Raw genomic sequence first — 22,382 nt, forward strand, 5'->3', positions numbered from 1 at the left:
TTTTGCTCTTGGGGTGGAAAAGTAGTATGGCTTGAAGGTAAAATGTACCAAACATGAATCAAGGAAGGCACAGAGGGTTTTTGAAGAGCCATCGTACTTGTCCACTACTCCTCCCAACAAAACACTTTCTTTGGCTGCAGAGTCACGAGACTAGCTGATTTAACGCAGCGTTCTCTGCTTTAAGGTTCTGGACTTCAGTGGTTAGTTCCTGCATACCTCGCATGAGGTCTTGAACCGCGGCTTCCATCTTTGTATTTGTATCGGGTTTAAGGCGTCTTAATCTGTCACAAGTCTCTCCCCTTCTCACCTGTTTCCCTTTGCTTGGGACCTTCTTGGATGTATTCTTTCGCACGGTACGGGATTTGTACAGGCCCATGTGCAGGTCTTCGGATTCCAGCGTGAGGATTGCAAGTCCTACGCCAAGTAGCGTTCAAATATCCAGGACCGGGAACCAGGAAGGAAACAGTATCCTAACTCAGAGGCACGGAACGCCGTGACCCGAGCACAGGAGAAGTCCAGGAAGAAAGCACGGAAGATGGTAGTTCAAGGAAAGGGAATGGAAAAGGGAGTGTAATCAAGGTAATGGGAAAATGGGACTCGGAAGGAGGCCCCGAGCGAACTCCGGCAACACAAGTTTGACTACACTAAGCGGTAGCGGTTAGACGCGCAGAGCCGCGGGGGCGTGCTTGTTTTGTAGGAAGTTGAACGTAGCGCGTAAAGGCTGGTAAGCTGCGTTTCGTATTCAACGGCCATGTTGGAAGGATCACGGAATTCAGTCCTCTATGGGTCAGGGACCACGATGTCCAGAACGGACGTAATCGGCAGTTCATGACACATAGGACGTGCAGGGAGGTTGGTTTGCAACCCAACCAAAAAAATTCAGTTCACATATTTTTTGTCTCTGTTTCTGGCAAAGTTTCACTGGACACGTTTAGGTAAGTTCCTCCAGCCTTCATGAGGGATATCCGTTTACAGGTTCTCTTTCTCTGCTTGTACGAAGGTGGTTCCTAGATTTCTGGAGTGGTTCAGTGAGGCTTTCTCCACCAGCCTTCAGGACTAAGGTGAATGTTATTCTCATATTTTTATAATTTTCTATCTGTACACATTGTTCATTTTGCAAAATGAGAAATATTGGCATTTGATGGTCGTTAACAGTGATATTCCATGTCCAATAAAGAACAGTTCTATGTTTATAATGAAGATATCTGAACTGCTTTAAGAAGAGTTTAATCATTCGTTAAAAGGTTCGTGAGAGGGACAAGTTCTTCATCCGCAAAAGGCTGCCTTATAAATCTGTAGATCCTGCTGTGCCAAGTTATTCTTCTTCCCTCTGTTGGGTCTGTGAAATCTGCAGTGTTCATCGCTTCTTCAGCCCACATTGGAGTTTGCCTGCATGGACACTGTGCAGTCATCTTACAAGTATCCTTCGTTTATAATATTTAAGGGTGTCAATACAAAAGGGGACATCCAAAATAACTTTAAGAGTAACACCATAATAGGCAAAAGGGAAGATAAACAATTATGTTATGTCATTTTTTGGAAGTTTTCATTAGGTGTAAAATGGGTCAGAGAGGAAGCTACAAGCTTGCTGAGGGAACTATCTCTGACACTTGTGAAGACCAGACCCGGAAACAAATAAGGAGAACAAGCTAGAGCTTGCAGAGGGCTTATCTCTGATACTTTCAGGATTCTGATCCCGAATGGTCTGAATGAGGAAATCAACTACCACTGTTATGTCTGAAACTCACTGAAATTCGAGAGCATATGTGCCCATCTTGATGTCCTGGCGCACTTCATGTGTGGTGCTTGCTGTTTTTACTGCTTTGCTTTTATTGTAATTTGACCACATGTTTCCTAAATTTCGTACAACTTCTGTTTTTATGACACCTAACAGCAACATTGCCGCAAATCCCAGACTCCTGTCTGGGACCCAAGGTGCCGCCTGAGGGCGACACCTTCCGCGACCAGGTTGAACCTGCGTTATTTATTGATCCTAAGTAGTCCCATTATATGTGTTATCATTCCAATGTCTGTTTAACTCCATATGTACATCATCAAGTGCATTAACCTCCGATGTGTAGTGTTTAAATTGAGTGGTTTGCATTAGTTTCATCTTTTTTCATGTTTTTGTTTTCATTTAATTATTATGCAATGGAGAGATACTACTCCGTATATACCTTTGTTCCTGTTCAGCTCCGGTTCCCATCGGGTTCTCGTTAGCATTTTCAGTATTTCTTTCAAATCTATGAATATTCTTTTCTTTGGATATTTAGTTACTGTAATTGTGGACATTGTGCAGGTATGCCCCATAAATACTTATTTTTGATATCGTGCAGGCTATCACCTGCAATACACCTGGGTTTGTGACCACCGGCCTCTCTAGGGTGCAAGGTGGTCACGTGTAGTATAAAAGAGCTGTTGTCCCGGCAACGGCCTAACACGGCAGTCTGAGACACTGCCCTGCAGCTGCATGCAGGAGGACTCTAACGCTCCGTGTGCTGTAAAGTATGAGATCTGATCAGAACACACTTCGGTTATCCTTTTTCTGGCATCCGTGCTTGTTATACCACGATACTTAACTGTATCTTTTCCCATCGTTAGATACGATTCACCTTTTGCAAAAACAAGCATGTTTCACACTACAGCCGCTGTATCCACAACATTTTGTTGGCTTATCTTATTTTGGGTATGAACAACGAACTTTCTCTTCTTTGCCACACCGTTAAGGTAAACCTAGTTTTACACATTTTTCTGTTTTTAGTTATTTAAATGACAATCCACTCATCATGTCCTTAATTTATTTTTTCTTGACTCATCACCCTTGGAATCACAACTGATTGGTATGTTTTTATTTTATTTTCACAATAATGTGTGTTTTGTTTCGTTTGTTTGATTCATTTTTTATGTTGACATTGATGCATTATGTGACTTACCTGGAATTCACTAGACTTGCCCTGAAGAAGGAAATGATTTCCGAAATGCATTAGCATACTAAGTCTGTACTACGTATGAGTTGTGGCAACTGCTTCCTCACTAAGAATACATTAGTGACAGCTTTGTTTTGAATTTGTTTGGATAAATTATCACTTTGATACAAACAACCAACAGACTCTTTTCATTTTGAACAAGCACATTACCTTTGATACCAGATCCAACTGTTTTGAACTTTGAATAATTATCTGCCCAGGTTGGGCTCCATTGAGAGCGACTGTGTGACCTGGTATTTTTACTTGGTCTCTAGCTTTTGTTGCAATTCTGAGTCAGGGTGTCTCCAGACTTGTCACAGCAAGCTCCTTCTGAACTGCATTTTGAATATTCAGTCTTTACCTTTACATTGAATTTAAATTTGAAAGATTTTTTTACTCTCTGGTGCCCACTCACTTCTCCGTTTGCTCCTGACCCAGAGAAAGCCAAAAGCCAGAAGGGACACAGTGGGCCTCATTACAAGTGTGCTAGTCCGTTGTTACCAGACCGGCACACTACGGGTCTGCCTGCCGGAGTTGCTGTGCCCGGCAGGTTTGATCTGGCAACGGTAGGCAGCCCATCACGGAAGTACTGGCACCGTTAATGGGGATTAACACCGGCACCTATGGGACCCTATGGTAATGGGTATTAACAGAATTACTTCCCGGTCGCCGGGGTTGTAATTCCCTGGTGTTACCAGGAAGTCAAGCGGCAGTCATTTTTTTCAGGTCTGGCGGCAACCCGCTGGTAGAAGAAGAGAAGAAAAGAAGAAGAAAGGGGAGAGGAAGGAAACATATCATGTGTTAGTATCCATGTTTGGAGTGGGAAACGTATAATGATGCTGTGCCCTTCTGGTGGGCTAAGTAGTACATGGGACAAGGCCCCAGCGTTACCTAGTATTCTCTTGAGTGTTTCAGCGGATACAGATTTCGGGTGCTCAGTTTCCAGTTTCCTATCATCACCCGTGGGTAGGCACTCCAAGGTCAGTCTTTAGGGATTGGGGTAATCCCAAACTATGGGGTAATTTGATTTTGACCTGGTCAGTTGGTCAGTGTTGGGTGGTAGGCATTTGATGGGCATCGGATGGTGAGCCCAGAGGTTTAGCATGCAGTGCCTTATCATGAGGTGTATCATTTGGTGCATGTTCTAAGGCTGCTCCACTGTAGTATTTTCAAGTGTGTGTGTGTGTGTCAGTTTCCATGTGCTCTTTCCTTTCCTCATCAACACTTGAAACCTGGTTGGACTACTAAACTTAGGATGGAGTAGTCATTCTTTTTAGTTCATATACATTTTTTATTAATACATAAATGAATTCAACAATTGCTAAAACATGTAAGTATCCTAAGTGCGTCAAAAAAGCAGTATAAAAAAATGAATTTAACCAACCGTAAAATCAAATTATAATATAGCACATATCATAAAACCAATGCAATGCTGAAGTGCAATGTGCTTCAATAAACAATTATACATTACTGTTATATCATCTTACATATGTCAAAAATGTTGTCCAAATAACGCTTACACAAGTACATCATAAAAACACAAGCAATGTGTTTTGGGTCTGTTTAACCAACAATGCCCAACATGTTTTGTTCTCTCTTATTTGGCAAACATCCATAGAACTTCTTCAGGGGCTACTGCTCCTGCTTCACCCTCACATACACTGTATGTTTTTTGCCACACCTGTGTGGTATTTCCTATGCTGCTAGGAGCCTTACAATTTTATACGGTTCCCTTTCTAGCAACACTTTTGAACAGCTAACTCTCTTATCCAATCTACTCAAAGGTTATTCATTTGCCCTCCATTTTAATTCGAATGGTAAGACAGTCTTAATTGGAGAAGTACTCATCTTCCTTTTGTGGCTCTCTGAATCACCCTCACAACTTTGGGTGATGCCTTGCTTTGCCCTCTGCGTCTCCCTTACTGCAATGAGGAAAAAGTATAACATCCTGTTACTACCATATTTTATTGTAGTCCCAACCTACTCAAAATGTGTACATAGCAGTTATTCATTCACATACCCATATACTTCATAGGCTATTGTAAGCAATCAATACTCTTTCTCTGGTGTATTTTCATGTTGTTAGTGCGGACACGTCCATTATGCTTGGGTAGTCATCTACAGAACGACAAAAATACCAAACGTCCCTTTTAGCCCATGTGACTCTCATTGTGCACAGGTTAGAGGTATAATTGTCCCCCATTGTTTACTTCCCGTGTTTCATGGCATGGCTTTAGTTCTTGCACGTCCTCACAGCATTCAGGCTTTCTTCCTGTGTAAAACATATGGTGATCTACGTTTGTACGAGATAGCTTATTCACCACGATACAAGCCACCGCCTTCACTTGCGTACGTGGCACTCAAACTCTGTATAACTATTACCTTCTAGTTCCAGCCCTGCATCAACTCCCAGCCGCATCCAAAAGGGTTGTGGATGCCACCGCTGCATTTTTGTTATTGTAGTCTCCTAGTAACCTCCTACGTGCCCTCGTCACTTTCTAGTTAAATTAATAAATAGCGTACCACAGTGCCTGCCATCTTTGAATGTTAAAACTCCCTGCTAATTCATATGGCACACTCAGTCTGGCATACAGCACACGTTTATTCAAAGCTGCAATAACCCACCCACTCGGTCTATCCTGTGGGAGCCACCAAAAAACAGTAATTCAACCAATATTTGTTAGAAAGAAAGACAACTTTCATGTTTGCTTCTCTTCATTCCAGTTACCCTTAAATGTATAGGGTATATTCCCATATTCGTTTTATAACACACTCCAGCTCTAAATAATATTTCTATGGTTTTTTTTTTCTATTCCTTGTTACGTGGTCCATTTTGACTACTCCTAGTGCAGTTGGGCGCTTAGGTACAGAGACACAAATGACCTTACTGTCTAATTTTACGCCACTCAATATTTTCATTCAATACCTTTTGGTCACATTTTGTCATAAAAATAAGCTCTTGTTCTTTTGTGAACAGACATATTTTATCTGCACTGCTATCCTTACTTCTCCGTAGTTTGTATAGGACTATCCATTTTTTCTGTTCACAAGTATGTCCATGTCCTACATAATGTCCCACCCTTGGAGCCTCCATCACTTTATTCCGGATGCAACGCTTATGTCCACTTACCCTCATTTTGATTTTTCTTATGGTTTTCCCAATATACATCAGTGGGCAAGGGCACCAAATAGCATAGACTACTATCTCTGAATTGGAATTCGCTAGTACTTCTTGTTGTCACTTTGTCTTCAAGCCTATGGGCCTCATTACGAGGTGGGTGGTAAGGGATTACCGACACCGGTAAGGGCACCGGTGCCGGTAATCCCTTACCGCCCTACTACGAGTTCCCTTTGCGGGTCCTCCCATAACGCCTGGTTTTACCAGGCTTTAAGGACAGGACCCGCAAAGGGACTTTGGAGCTAATAACGGTACCGCAATTTGCGGTACCGTTGTTAGCGCCTTCCCCATTCCCATTGACCCTTATGGGGGCTCAAATGGGAATGGGGAAGGGCCCTGGTGAATGGGGAATTACCGCCCCCGCCAACCTTGGAATGGTACGGTAATAGCTCCTTTCACCAGGACGGAGTCGGTAAGGATTTGGAGGCAGCCATGGGGCTAATAGTGCCATTGTTACCTCCAGACTCATAATGAGGCCCTGTGTCTATCCCTTTAGATCTGCTAGTAGAGTTGCAAAGCTTAAAACACATTTTATAATTGAAAATGGCTTTTCAAGGTAACCCCTAATGGAACAGATATCCATTCATCCCAGGTCACATGAGAGGCCGAAAATAGGGACTGGCTTAAGAGGAATTGAAACTGAATCTCAGCCTATTTTGTTGACAAAATGGCTTAAAGTGAATTTAAATCCATTTAAAACATACAGCCATATAAAATGCCATATCTCAACCTCCAAATGTCTAAAAATGAGCATATGTGCAATGTTGTGGCCTTAATGCCTCACCCATAGATATGCTGATTAATGGAACTACTTTGCAAGTGTACATTCTAGAGAGATGAGACAAATTGGTACACTGTGTAAGAGTCATAAAATGTTATTATATACGCTGTGAGATGCAGTTTATAAAATGGTGCAGTTATTCTGCCTAAAGTCTGCGAGTCAGTGATGTCAGGTGCTTTCAGGTGTGCTTATGCCAGAATTGTATACAGACAGTCCTGTAGCCAGCCTTCATATGTCAAACAGCCAAAAGGAAGGGAGTGGGTATGAGATGTGTCATGTCCCCATGAGTCTAGAGACCAATCAAATACACGGACCAAATGAAATCAGTTGGACTCACACTTCCCCTTATTGGTAGAGTTTGCTGGATATTTAGGCTGAAACACATATGATGAAAAGGGATTTTTGGTGAAACAGAGAAGCAAGTGAGGCCTTCTGATAGGGACAAAATAGATATCTACTCTTTAAAAAGGCCTGAACTGGATTGAATTTAATGGAGAGACCTTTCCCAAAGCAAGACCAGATTGTGTGAGAGGATTTTAGGAACAGGTGCAAAGACAGATGGGAGACATTACCTGATGGGCGGCCTGAAACAATACAGCATTCCTGACTGTTGCAGGCCATTGAAAGATAAATAAAAAGTTACTATTTATAACTGGGTTATTTAGATGTTTCTACCGAGAATTAATTAAATCCAAGATACCAGATGAAGATATTTTTGGAAGCCTGTTTACATGTTATTGCACTAAAAAAGGCATCGTAGTTCATTACTATTTATAACTGGGTTATTTAGATTTTTCTACCGAGAATTAATTAAATCCAAGATACCACATGAAGATATTTTTCGAAGCCTGTTTACATGTTATTGCACTAAAAAAGGCATCGTAGTTCAAAGTGTATGTGCTTGGTGATTTATAATTGAAAATAAAACCCATCATTTAAATAGGTATTTTCTCCTGCAATTCAAGATCTCAGGAAGCTTTGTGCATTTCAAATTGAGATGTGGAATAACAAATCTTTTCATTTGTGTTTGCCATTGTAAATAAAGACATTTAAATCTATACCTTAATTAACATACTGAACTGGGTTGTGTGAGTGTAAACCTGATTACCTGAAAATAGTGAGCTAGCATTCCAAAAGCAACAGAAATCTTGAGAAACCCAAGCCGATTCAATTATTTTCAGCACATCCAAAATCTCTGAAGCTTGTAGCAAAATAGTGTATCAGACCCAGTTAGGAAACAATAGTTTGTCATACATAGGTCCTCATTACGAGTTTGGGGGTAAGTTACGGCCCTTACCGGCATCGAGCAAATACAATGTCCGTGTTGCTACAAGGCCGCTATTAGAGGGCGATTACCAGTACGCGGGCACGATCTTTGCGCCATGCCAGTAACGACCTTACCGCCCTGCCGTAAAAGGGCGAAAAATCGCCCTTACCGGCATTGCCGAAGCGCAGATAGCTCGACTGCCATCCAAGCCATCGGCATTAGCGGTGACCGCAATTAGCGGTCACCGCTAATAAGCGGAACCGGAAGTAGTGTCATCGCACAGGAACGTGAAAGAGCACGGCGGCCATCTTTAAAAACACAATCCATTGCCATCCTCTGTAACCAGGACCCATATCACCACCACACCTCTACCTCTACCTGCAGCATATCACAATGCCCAAGGCACTCAAAAAAACTGCAGAGCGCTTGCGCAAGGAGCGCTTCTCACAGGAGGAGTTAAACATGCTGGCCGAGATGCTGCAAGAAAATTTGGATGTCGTCTTCTCCACCAACATGTCTCGACCTGCAGTGCAGCGGAAGAAGGAGATATGGGCGGAGGTGGCGCAGAAAGTGAGTGCCGTTGGCACCACCCCCCGCACACCTAAAGATGTCCGGAAGCGCTGGGACGACCTGCACTTACGCGTGCGGAACATCATCACTGCCAACCGTAACCTGGGGATGGCAACAGGTGGTGGTGCGGCCTCCCCAATAAAGATGCAACCCTGGGAGCAGATCTGTGCAAGCACCATTGGGATGGAGGCAATGGAAGGAGTGGGGGATATGGAGCGTAGAGCCACGTCATCGGCTGACGCAGGTAGATGTCCCAAATGAAACACTGTAAAGAACTACACGATGATGCCCCCCTGAAGTCACAGTGCAATGATGGGAAGCAGGGAGTACCAGACATGTTTCTTCAAGACTGCCTACAGGCAGTGCACAGCACCATCTTGTCCCCATGCATGATGCACCCCATATATGTCTCATTCCAGACGCATCCATGCATAACCCACCCAAAAGACAAGCAACCCGTATGTCACTACCCCAATGCCAATCACCTGCCATTCCATAGAAATGCACCTACCACAATGCATGCCTGATGCATGTAGACCTATCACTAATGGACTGCATCTCTTGGTCCCCCACAGGCACAAATTCTGAGAGTGAAGACCAGGACCCCAGGGAGGACACTGCGACACCAGCCAAGAGGTCTAGGGGCATGGCGCCAGCAAACCGTCCCTCAACATCCAGGGGAAGAGGGCAACCTGCACTACTGGGCAAGCCCAACACAATGCGGGTTCCGAAAGCACAACTCTCCATCACTGACACCACCACAGCACCCCCACCAGCCACATCCACACTGGAGACAGTGGCTGAAGGCACAGTTTCAACAGAAAGCAGTACCGTTGGTAAGACAGCTGCCACGGCAGCTGTGTCTGATGACAAACTATACACACCAACACCCGGAACACCTACTGGTACAGGCCCCCAGCAGTCACCCCAACACTCCCCACCCACCAATCAGGATGCCAGCAGCCATGAGCTGTCCATAGTGGAGTCCTGACCAGGGAGCTTCAGCCCCATGGGGAGCATGCATGAAGGCCAAACATTCCGCATGCACCAACAACATCTGCCAGTGTCTGGGACAGGCCTGAGGGCATCAGGGCAATACAACAGCGCCAGGAGGAGCTGACAGGGCTGCTGAACCAGCACATAATGGAATGTGGCCAGGCAAGGGAGGAAATGAGGGCATGCACAGCATCCCTCAAATCTGCCATAGAGTCTACAGGCAAAGACATATGTAGTGAAATGGCGGCTGTGAGGCAGGTCCTCAACCAAATGGTGTCAGCATTGGAGGCCCTGCGTCCCACACAGGTGGTTCAACAACCAGAGACCTCCTCAAATAACAGCTCCAGACAGAGCAGGCCCCTGCGTCGGTCTGTCCGGAATCTGCGCAAGTCAGACAGGGTTCCACCCGATGCTGCCAGTGGTAAAGGGGTGTAAGTGCAGCCTGGCAATCCAAACTCCTGAAGAACAATGGTGCATGCAAGTGCACACCATGTGTGGGGAAGTTGAGGGGGGAGGGGAAGGGGGAGAGGGTGTGTGGGGTAGTTGAGGGGGAGGGTGACGGGGAGAGAGCGTGTGTTGGGTTGTTGAGGGGGGGAGAGGGTGTGTTGGGTTGTTGAGGGGGGAGAGGGATGGGGGAGAGGGTGTGTGGGGTAGTTGAGGGGGAGGGGGAGGGGAGAGAAGGTGTGTTGGGTTGTTGAGGGGGAGGGGAAGAGGGTGTGTGGGGTGGTGGGCTTCTGCACCTAACATGTTACATTTTTCAATACACCTGTTGTGAAATCAGAATTAGAATGAGCGGACATTGTTTATTGTGTATGTGTGCTTTATTGGTGAACAGTCTACAGTGTCCATGTCCCTGATGCACCCAGTGCCATGAGTCCCACCTCCATGTCACACTCCCCATCCATGTGTGCTAGAAACATTGGTTTATCAAAGTCTGATGCATGGCACGTCCCTCCTGTGCATCGCTGCCTCCCTGAAGTGCAGCCCCATCTCCACCCTCCTCATCCTCATCGTCAGGTGGTTGCAGTTCAGCGTCAGGGGGCAGAGGCACATTCCGTCTGATGCACATATTGTGTAGCATGACACATGCCATGACCATCTTGGCCACCTTCTCATGCACATACAGGAGTGCCCCACCAGACCTGCTGGGGCAGCGAAACCGTGCCTTCAAAAGGCCAAAGGTCTGCTCAATCACCACACGGGTACGTGTATGCGCACGATTGTAGTCCTCTTCGTGCCTGTTCTGTGGGTTCCGGATTGGGGTAAGGAGCCACCTCTTCAAGGGATAGCCTGCATCACCTGCATGTGTGCAAGAATGGTCATGTGTAAGTGATCACATCATATGGTACTTGTATCAATGACACCATAGCATGCATTTATTTCCTGTTGGCACCCACATATCCATGCATGAATACAGCCTCATGACATTACTGCAATGTGTGTATTCATCAGATCGACAGATGTGTGTGGCATCGTCTAGTGGGTGCAGGGGTGTCCTATTCCTTGTGAGTGCCCATGCACTGTGGTAGTCCACGGCGGTTGTTGACATGATCTGGGTGCCGTGTGGTCAATTGTATGCTTTCATCCTGTCACCGTTGATGGCAGACTCATGATGATCTCACTCTGCACAACAGATGTGGACATGCTGCTTAGGTGGGCCTCTGTGTTGGTGTTGGGGTGCGTTCATGTATTTTGCCCACATGTGACTCCTTTGTATGCAGTAATGTAGAACTGTCCTTCTTGATGATGGTATTTGGCACTGTGCATTGGCCATACTAACTGCTTGTCGCTGCATTATTGTGTTGTGGGGGCTACGGTCTGATTGTGTGCAGTGTAAATGTTGATGGCTATGGAATGGTTTTAACACTGCATCATATTCATGGTAGGGCAGCTAACGTCGTGCATTTTGGGGTCAGGTGTCAGGTGAAGTCTGGCCTGCTTTGGGGTATGAGCATGGTCCATCCTCTCAGATACTCTCAGCCAGGTGAAGTATGCATTTCTCCCCCCCCCATCTCAGCCAGGTGAAGTATGCATCTCTCCCCTCAATCACCTACCCACATCGCGATGCCATGAGCCTGACATGCAACTCACCGAGAAGCCAGGATCTCTGCCCTGCATGTCGTTCCATGTAGCGTGGTATAGTGGAGTTCCGCAAGACCATTGAATCATGGGTTGATCCGGGAAATCGGGCACAACAATGTGTGATGATCTTGTTTGATTCACATACCATTTGCATGTTGATGGAGTGGTATAACTTATGGTTGCGGTACACTACCTGCATGGCATGTGGGAGCACCAATTCCACATGGGTGCAGTCGATGGCGCCAATGCAACCAGGGATGCTGGCCAGTGAATGGAAACCAAATTTGGTGTTGGAGATCTCCTGGGCAGTCCGTGGTAGGAAAATGTGGTTGCCTGTGTGCTTCAGGAGGGCATCCAGCACTTGGTTCAGCGAACGTGAGAATAATGGCTGTGATATGCCATGCATGTGCCCCACTGTGTGCTGGTTGGTGCCTGTGGCCAGGAATGGGAGCACAGACACTACCTTCAGTAGAGGTGGGATGGCGGTGCGTATTTCAATGAGGCTGATAATGTCATCATATATCATGTCCACTACGGTGGTGATGGTGTCCCGGTCCAGACGATACAGGGTGTGGATCTGCTCAGGGTTTAGGTTGAATGGACTGGCTCTGATGCGAGGGATTGGGGGCTGCCTGCGTGGTACCACTGGCTGCACTGGTGGGGCATGCTGGGCCTGCCTTACCCTCCTTCTCCTCCTGGGTCTCCTCTGTGCTGCCTGTTGTTGTTGTTGTTGTTGTTGTTGTTGTTGTTGTTGTTGCTCGAGTTCCACTGCAATCATGTACTCCAGCCCCAGCATTGCTAGTAGTATTGGAATCATTTTGGTGTGTGACGGCGTGTGGGAAGGGGTGGGGTGTGCTCCTTTTGTGCTGGACCAGTCTATATTGCCTCCACCTGTGCTAATTGTGTGCACCTGTGGCAGTTGGGAACACTGCACATGGCCGTTTACGGGTGGTCCGCGATGCCGGTATTTACTCCATGCCGGAAAGGTACTTTTCGGGCTTCAGTAGGCCATAATTTGCATGTCAGCCTGACTTGTGATGTCCTCCTGTTTACGCCATGCCGGTATTGCCGGCATGAAGGGTCGCGTGCCCGCACCCATGCCGCTATTAGAGGCACCGTTATTTACGGTGCCGCTAATAGCGGGTTGGCGGGTCGTAATGGCCGGGAGCAGTAAGCAATGCCGGTAATCCTTTACCGGCATCGTTTTTCCCTTACCTCCTACCTCGTAATGAGGCCCACAGTGTCCAACATTTTACATGTAATTCAGTATGAAAATAATTTTCCTTTCAAATGTAATTGCTATAAATGGTTTTGTCTCCAACTTTATTCTGCAAACTGAGTCAACTTTAGATTTGAGAATAAATGTGGGTTTAAAAACATAATTCTATGCTGTAGTTTGTTTGATTTAATTTCAGTAAAACTTTCAATGGCACGCTGTTATATGCCAATGCAGAGAAAAAAAAAATACTTCATTTGATTTAGACTGGTGTGCTGGTGAATCCCATTATAATTCATGTGCAGAATCACCTGTCACATTTTTATAATATTTTATTTACTAACATAAATTGGTATTGCAAACCAGCTCGTTTCTTGTCTCCAAGTGTGAGGGTTTGATTGTGACATGCTAAATTATTCAACCCGGTGTTGTGCGAGATTGAAAAGTTAAGCTCAAAACTATAAACGTTATTTGCGTGTATCTTTCTTGGATAGGGTGTCGCCCAATTGATATACAAAAAAACTAATCAGACAATGCCAATGACAAACCCATGTAGGTGAGGGCTGGATCACTGATTCCATATACCAGTACAGCCTTATATGGATAGGTAATGCCATTGTATGGCAATTATATCCTCATATGTTAAGCCAGTTATTGCCTTGCATGACAGTCATACAATAATCACATGCAAGGTTCTGCCTCCCATGCACAGGTAATGGTATAATGTGCCAAGTTCTCTTTCTTTTTGAAATGCACACCTCGAGCCTCTTATTTTAAGAGACTGAACCTCAATCACAGGAGGTTGTTGAGACTTGTGTGTGTTTGGAGAACCTCAGTTAACATATGTTACAGTCCTTCTGTTTTACTAAATATGATGCAACTTTCAGTATATTATCTGTATATTTGTTGAGTCCCAAAGCCCATAGACATCAGGGCGCTACACAGACAAAAGATAATACAAACTATACAAGGGGAGAAAAGAAGACAGAAACCATACCTATTTATTTATTTATTTATTTATTCGGATTTATTTAAAGCGCACGTCAGCCCGTGGGCATCGTGGCGCTGTTACATGAATACATACATAGTCTGGTTACAATGGAAGGAAGATGGTTACAAAGCAATTTTCATTACAGGAAGCATTTCGTGTCGAACACTTTTCGTATCAGATGTGTGCGAGCTGAAGTGGGTGAAGGGAAGGTGGAGTTAGTTGAATAGCGTGGTTTTGAGGGATTTGCGAAAGAGATACAGAGATGGTTCTGCTCTGAGCGAGTTGGGGAGGGCATTCCAGAGCTTAGGTGCTATATGAGGGAAGCCAATGCCGCCGGCTTTGGCTCTTTTTACAGTGGGTACTTGGAGTTGGTTGGCGTGATGACTTCTTCTGGGGCGGATGGAGGAGTTCTTGGTTATAGTTTCAGATAGGTAGGGGGGTGCTGTGTGGTTGATGCATTTGTGTGTGAGGGTGAGGATTTTAAAGTTGATCCTTTCCTTGACTGGGAGCCAGTGGACGCGTCTTCTGGCCTGCGAGATATGGTCAGTTTTGGGAATGTGTAGTGCAGCACGGAGGGCATTGTTTTGCACTATTTGGAGCCTGTTTAGGTTTTTTGACGAAGTGCCTGCCAGGAGGGCGTTACAGTAGTCCAATCTGGCTCCTATAGTAGCTCTGGCTATGGAGAGGCAGTTGGGCGTGGTGAGGTAGGGTTTTATGGCGTAGATGAGTTTGGTAGTCAGAGCAGAAGCTGAGGCAATGGCGCTGGTTTGTCTTGTCATTGAGAGTGTTGCGTCAATGTAGACTCCTAAGGTCTTGACGGCAGAGGAGACAGGTATGCTAATACTGTCGATGATCATGTGCGAATAATCGGGGCTGAGTTTGGTTAGAGTTTCGTTAGGGGCTAGGATGATGATTTCGGTTTTGTCTCCGTTTAGGCAGAGACCATTGATAGCCATCCATGTTTGGATAGTCGAGTAGATTTTGAGGAGGGCTTCTGAGTCAAGGTCGTAGTCTCCAGAGAGGGGGAGGAGGACCTGCGTGTCATCAGCGTAGTTGGTGTACGCTATGTTGAGGGAGTCCAGTAAGTCAAAGAGGGGTTTGGTGAATAGGTTGTAGAGGGTCGGTGCGGTGCAGGACCCTTGTGGGACTCCACAATTGATAGTGGTGGGGGGGGGCGCTATCCTGGTCAGAGTACACTTTCATGGCCCTGCCTTCAAGGAAGGATGTGATCCACGTGGTAGCCTTGTGAGAGAAGTGTGCAGCATTGGAGAGGTGCGATGTGAGAATGCTGTGGTCGACCAGATCGAATGCTGCAGAAAGGTCGAGTAGGAGGAGGAGGGCAGGTTTGCCTGTGTCCATTATTTTAGTAATTTGATTTTTTAAATCTAGAAGAGCAGATTCAGTCCCATGGCCTTTGCAGAAACCTGACTGTCTTTTGCCTAGGATGGTGTTGGTTTCCAGGTAGTGTTGGATTTGATTGTGTGCGGCTTTGTCTAGGATTTTAAGGAGAAAGGGGACGGTGGTGATGGGGCGATAGTTGTTAGGGGAGGAAGGATCGAGAGAGGGTTTTTTTAGGAGCGGGCGGACCCAGGCTTCTTTTAGGCATTGTGGTACACTTCCAGATGCGAAAGAGGCATTGATAAAAGCCGTGATGATGGGGGTGAGGTATTCTGCGCACTCTTTGATTACGGAGGGTGGGCAGATATCCCCTTTGCATGTGGAGGGTTTGATTTTTTTAAGGAGGTCCTTGATTTCCGTCTCTGAGACTTCTCTGAAGGCAAAAAGGGGTGTTTGTGAAGGAGAGTTGTAGGTGAGAGGTATGGGTGGGCAGGTGGGGGTGTTGAGAGCTTTGCGTTGGGAGGCTATTTTGTCTTGGAGTAATTTAACTTTGTTGAGGAGAGCAGCCTGGATGCCTGTACACCATGCTTCATCCTTGATGATTTTGTCTGGGCTGGAGGCTGGTGTGGTGAGTTCTTTGAATATGGAGAAAATTTCTCTTGATTTGGAACTGGCATTAGTGATTCTCTGGTTGTAGGATTCGGATTTAGCAAGGAATATGGCTTTTTTGTAGGTCAGAGAGATCTCTTTAAAGTCATTAAGCGAGGATTGGTTAGGCGCTGCTTGCCACCTGGATAGGGCTTTGCGTTTCTTAGTGCGTAGGACGGATAGTTCTTCAGTGAACCAGGAATTGCAGTGTATTGATTTTTTCCCTTTTTTTTCTTCTAGCGGGGCAATGAATTCGATGGCTTGAGTGAGTGTGCTGGAGTAGATGTTGGCTAGAGATGTAGGGTCAAGGGGGAATGGATGCTTGAGTTGCGGGGTATCAAGGAGAGGGGCGAGGTTGGCAGAAGTGAGTTTTTTGGAGCTTCTTACTTTAGCGGGTGGGGCATGAGTTAAGGTTTTATGAGTGGGCGTGGTAGGAATGGTGAATTGGATGAGGTGATGGTCCGTCCATGGAAGGGCTGAGATGGAGGTAATTGCAGATGAGCAGTTGTGATCAGCTAGCCAGTCAATGGATCTGCCTTTGCTGTGAGTGGGTGCAGTAATTTTGTGTTCGAACCCCATGTTAGATAATTCTTTGGCTAAATTTGTGGCTGCTTTGTCCTTCGGGTCAGCTAAGCCAAGATTAATGTCCCCTAGAAGGATGCTTTTGGTGGTGCTTTTGAGGTTGTTGACTATGTTTTGGAGGAGTTGCTTTTGGTAGTCAAGGGGAGATCCTGGTGGTCTGTAGGTGATAAAGAGGTTTATGGTGCAATTAGGTGAAAGGGCTAGTTTGGCAGTGAGGAGATCGGCGTTATTGTCCCATTGTTGAATACACATTCTTATGGAGAGGGTGTCCTTAAAGATGAGGGCGACGCCGCCACCAATTTTTAAGTTTTTACGGTCCTGTCTAAGGATGGTATAGTTTTCAGGGAGAGCGAGGTGAATGGAAGGACTGGAGGCTTCATGGAGCCAGGTTTCGGAGATGGCAAGTATGTCGAGATTGTGGGTGGTGATAAGGTCATTGATTTCAATGGCATGGGCATGGACAGAGCGCGCGTTGATGAGAGCGCATCTTAAGTTTGGATGTAGAGTGTGTGTGTTGGTGGTGCTGGGGGTTGGCGGTGTGAATTTGGGTGTGTGAGGCTTGGGCGTGGCACATGCAGCGTGATGAGAGCTAAGGTAGTGAGCGTGGTCATGGAAGGAAGTCTGGGTGGCTGAAGTATGGGTGCGAGAGCTGAGTCTGTAGTTCCTAAGGAGTGTGGAGTGTGGAGTACTGCGGAGAGTAAGGAGGTGTTTGGTGCGAGTTCTTAGTCTACAGAGCCTGAGGTGGAGTGGGTGGTGTCCGACCGGATCGGTAAGGAAGTTGAGTGTGGGATGGAGTGCATATGACGGTATGTTGTGTATGAGATCAGATAGTGGGGTAGGGCAAAGGTGGGCATGTTGGTCTGGGTGCGCATGCAGCATGTTGCAGGTGGCCAGAAAGGAGAGGGATGTGAGAAAGATGGAAAAAGTGGAAGGCAGGTATGTAGGCGCTTTGGGGTGTGGGCTAGGGGGCTGCATTGGTAAACAAGGGATGTACAGGTAGGTGGGCAAAAACGCTGTTGGTCAGATCACAAAGTAAATCAGGGCAGTTTGGGGCAGTCAATATCACAAAAGAGCATTTTGACCAAGGGGCACAACACTACTGAAATGTGGTCTGTGGGCGACCATAGGGCACAATACAATTCTAAACTGGTCTGTAGGCGACCATGGGGCACAACACTACTGAAATGTGGTCTGTGGGCGACCATAGGGCACAATACAATTCTAAACTGGTCTGTAGGCGACCAAGGGGCACAACACTACTGAAATGTGGTCTGTGGGCGACCATAGGGCACAATACAATTCTAAACTGGTCTGTAGGCGACCATGGGGCACAACACAACTGAAATGTGGTCTGTGGGCGACCATAGGGCACAATACAATTCTAAACTGGTCTGTAGGCGACCATGGGGCACAACACAACTGAAATGTGGTCTGTGGGCGACCATAGGGCACAATTCACTTGTGGGTTACCGTGAGGCACAACACCAGGCATAGCATGAACCATATAACGATCAAAAAGCACAATATAGGACAATGGGTGTCTGATCCAGGGCATGGGGCATAGCACGTGACTGGGGTAACAGGGGAGCACTACTGTAGCTAGTTATAGCATAGCAGTTTAACAGTAACAGTACTCATGTGGATTAATGTCCAGTATATATACGATCATCCGCGTTCAGTGCATTAAAAAAGTTTTTCCTCAATGCGGAGTTTGCCTGTGAACTTTGCGTGGGGAATCAGGGGTCTATCAGTAACAGTAGCTCCCCGGAGCGAACAGGGGCAAACAGGGCAGACGGCCTTATGTTGGCCTTGGGTGGCCGTCGGCTTCCGCCTGCCGGCGGATGTGTGGGCTTAAAAGCAGCCTACACACCGTTGCTAGGCAACGTGTAATGCCAAGCCTCGCTTTCGGGCCGCATCGCGCCCGACATTTTGTTTTTTTAAAAAATGTCGGCGCGCGTGTTTCTAGGGGCGCAGGAGGCGGTAGGGGCTTCTGTGCTGAAGTCCCCAGGGGGAGCAGATGGCCAGATGCAGGGGGGTGCCCAGGGGGGGCAGATGGCAGAAATCTTCTGCGGATCCTGTGAGGGGAACACGCCGCCTCCGTCGAGTCGGGAGGTCTCCGCTGAGATCCTGGACGTCCTGCGGTCCTGGACGGTGGTGGGGGGCTCCTGCCCTCTCCACGTCGATGGAGGTCTAGGCAAATAATCTAGTTTTCAAATTCTTCCGAAAATCAAGATGACTTTTTTCCTTTCGCAAACAATCAGGCAGCTCATTCTAAGCTTGGTCCATCAAAACGGGGAAGGATCAACCCTTTCCCCTGCTTCTCTTGAAACATGGGATGGTAAGACAGTGCGCGTCACAAGACAGAAGGTTGCACGCTGGTTTGTAAACTTCCAGTGTCTCCTTCAAGTAAGACAGCAAAATTCTGAACAGGCATTTTTGGCCCAACGAGAGTATCATAAACTGGAATCTGGCAACAACAGGGAGCCAGTGGCGATCTCTGCGTGCCCCGGATACCGGTTCCCTTCGAGCAATATTTGAAACTACTCGAAGTGCATCATTTTGGATCTTTTGGAGCTTACCCAAACAATCCTTGCTTGCCCCACCTAGCAAGGAGTTGCAAAAGTCTAATCTGGCAATGGCTCAAACTAGTTTCTCACAGTTGTTCTGAGTTACCATGGGGACAGATCAGTCTCAGAACTCTCAAGTAGTAATTTGAATTTTTAACTACACAATTAACATGGTCATCCACATTAAGTGAAGCCTCCATGAAGGTGCCTAAGGTTGTAACTTTATCAACTACAAAAACGCAAACTCCATCTATGCTGAAACTCTTGTAAAACGTGCTCAGTATTTCTCTGGCCTGTTTTGATCCATAAACCATAAATTCTGTATTGGCCTCATTTAAGCATAGCCAATTTGAGGTCATCCAATCTTTGATGAGCTTGTAGATATTATCCAAGTTCTCCTGATCAATTTCGTGGTAACCACTCAGCTCCATGGACAACTGTAAGTCATCGGTGTAATTTACAAAGAAATCCCCCAGTTTTTCTATTTCAACAAATAGGGGCTTGATACAGAGATTAAACAAAGATGGAGACAAACAAGCCCCCTGCGGGACTCTGCAAGAGATTGGCACAAGATCGGATGAAGCATCCCCCCAACATACTCTGGAGTTACGGTCACAAAGAAAAGACTCCATCCACACTATGGCTTCCTCTGAGAAGCGAATGTGTGGATCAATGTCTTTAACACCGTTTATGATCCAAAAGCAGCCATTAAATCCAACAGTATCAGCAGGCCCACCCCACTCCTTTCAAGGGCAGCTAACATGTGTGTACGAAGATCAAGGAGAGCACTCATAGTTCTGTAAGCTCTAAGGAAACCAGAGTGCTTCTTATGAAGGAGGCCCATGGTCCCCACATGATGTTGCATCTGATAAGTGTCCATTTTATCAATAATTTCCAATAGAAAAAGGGTATTCGTTATTGGTCTAATGTTTGTGTAGTCCTTAGGATCCAAACCCGGTTTCTTTACTAGTGTGGTCACAACTACATCCTTGATGGCCGCCGGGACAGTACCCTGCGCAAAGGAAGCATTAATAAATCTTCAGAAAAAAGGTGCAAACACGTCTCTGTTTTCCAAAATGATTTTGGACGGGAGGGTGTCCCCAGGGCAACTAGTTGGTGCATACCTTACAACAAATATACTACATCACTATTTGATACAGAGGAAAAATTGAAAAAACACCTCTGAATCTTGACCTAGTTCATGTTCTGTAGTAGTGGCAGATTCCGGCTGAGGTTGTTTTTCCAAATCTTTACAGATTCTAGTACGAGCCGTGGAGATTTTTTACGCAAAGGCTTTCTGAACAGAGGTACAAGCCTCTCTGTCGTGATTAAAAGATCGATTCAAAACGTTGGGTTTTTCCCAGGTTTTGACCAATTTAAATAGTTTTTTCGTTTCATTTCCGGCTTTTGTTATTTGAAGGATTTTTTTGCCTCCGTAATTTTATATTTATATTCCTTCTCAATGAGTTTCCAAGCTTCTTTGTTTGCCTGCATTTTCTCTTTAGTCCAGTTACGTTCAGCTTGTCTTTTTTTCTGTTTAATTAGAGTTAGATAATGTGTAAACCACTTCTGGTGATTTGGTCGGTCTCTGACTGCCCTAAATTTAAGTGGCGCCGATTTATTCAAAAATGATTCCAGGTGGACATTGTAACTCTTCACTAAATGGTCCGGGGAGTCCTGATCAGTCGTTTGGAACACGAGTTTCTCCAGGCAATTGGCTAAATCCAATATTTAAATTTTTGGAAAGTTCCTACCATGACGCTTAATAGGGATCTCATGTTTACGCTGATATGATCTCTGCGTTGGCCGTGATAAAAAAATTGTCCGACCATATGCATGGTACCGTAGTCAAATCAACTATATTTATGTTTCGACTAGATAACCAAGCCAACCTATGACCCTTTATATGAGAAAGTTCTAGATCCAGAGCTGCTTTGTCACCAGGATCTCCTTTCCAGCAATTTAAATTGTCCAGACATATTGTAGAGCAGTTTAGTTTTGGTGAAGGAGATAGCAGCTGAGCAATGTGTATTTTAAAGAGGGGCATCTCAGTAGGGGGCATATCATTCAAGATTCGATTTATACTGTTATTATGGTTAGGGGTGATCTTAGTATGTAAGATTTCAACCTGTCACACCCGTCACAATCTATCTTGATTTCATACAATCCTATTTTCTTCTTACAAATAATGGTGACCCCCATCCCAAGACCCTCTGTCTGATTCTTTCCAAAAAAAGACATAGGGCCTCATTACGAGAATGGAGGCAGCCATGGAGCTGTTAGCTCCATGGCTGCCTCCATTCCGGGCTCCATTACCGGGTTCCTGCAATGGGGATTTACCGGGTTACTCCGACATAGGAGGACGCGGTAATTCCTCCTTGCAGGAACCCATCCCCATTCCCATTTGAGCCCTCAGAGGGCTCAATGGGAATGGGGAGGGAGGTAATAATGGGCAGATTACATCTGGCCCGTTATTGCCTCCCTCTTTCCCTCGCGGGACCCGGAAAGCACGCCTGGTTTTACCAGGCGTGCGACCCAGGTCCCGCGTTGGGAAGCTTGTAACCGGCACTCCCTGAATGAAGGGGGCCGGTGCTGTATCGGCCCCCTTCATTCCGGGAGCGCCAGCCTTATAATGAGGCCCATAATCTGGGGGGGTTGCCTGCTCTATCACAGGCCCATGGGAGTCCAACAGCCATGTCTCTGAGAAACACATAATATCTACTTGGTTTGTAACAATATAATCATAGACATCGACCACATGTTTGGGTAGGGACCTGGTATTAAGAAGGGCATCTTTTAATGTGAGTGGCTGTGTATAGTTGTGCATAATAGAATACAGCCAGTTCTAAGTGCTGTAATAACAGGTGTTGTTGATACCCAATGTAATCATTTTCAAGTTTGTTGATTTCAGAATGAGACACAGGGCCTCATTACACGGTAGGCGGTAGCCATGGCGCTATTAGCGCCATGGCTACCCCCTACCGCCGTCGGAGTCCGGGTTACCGGAATAGGGACTTACCGGTCTATTCCGACCTTTGCGGGACCAGTAAGTCCCCATTCTGGGAACCATTCCCCATTCCCAGTTGAGCCCCCATAGGGCTCAATGGGAATGGGGAAGGAGCTATTTTGGATTTTTTCAGTGCCAACACTAAGCATGTACATGTTAGATCATCTGGGTTGCTCACTGACACTTTTCCAGT

The sequence above is a fragment of the Ambystoma mexicanum genome, chromosome 10, assembly GCF_040938575.1.
Source record: "Ambystoma mexicanum isolate Mex_15411 chromosome 10, UKY_AmexF1_1, whole genome shotgun sequence".
Taxonomy (NCBI): Eukaryota; Metazoa; Chordata; class Amphibia; order Caudata; family Ambystomatidae; genus Ambystoma; species Ambystoma mexicanum.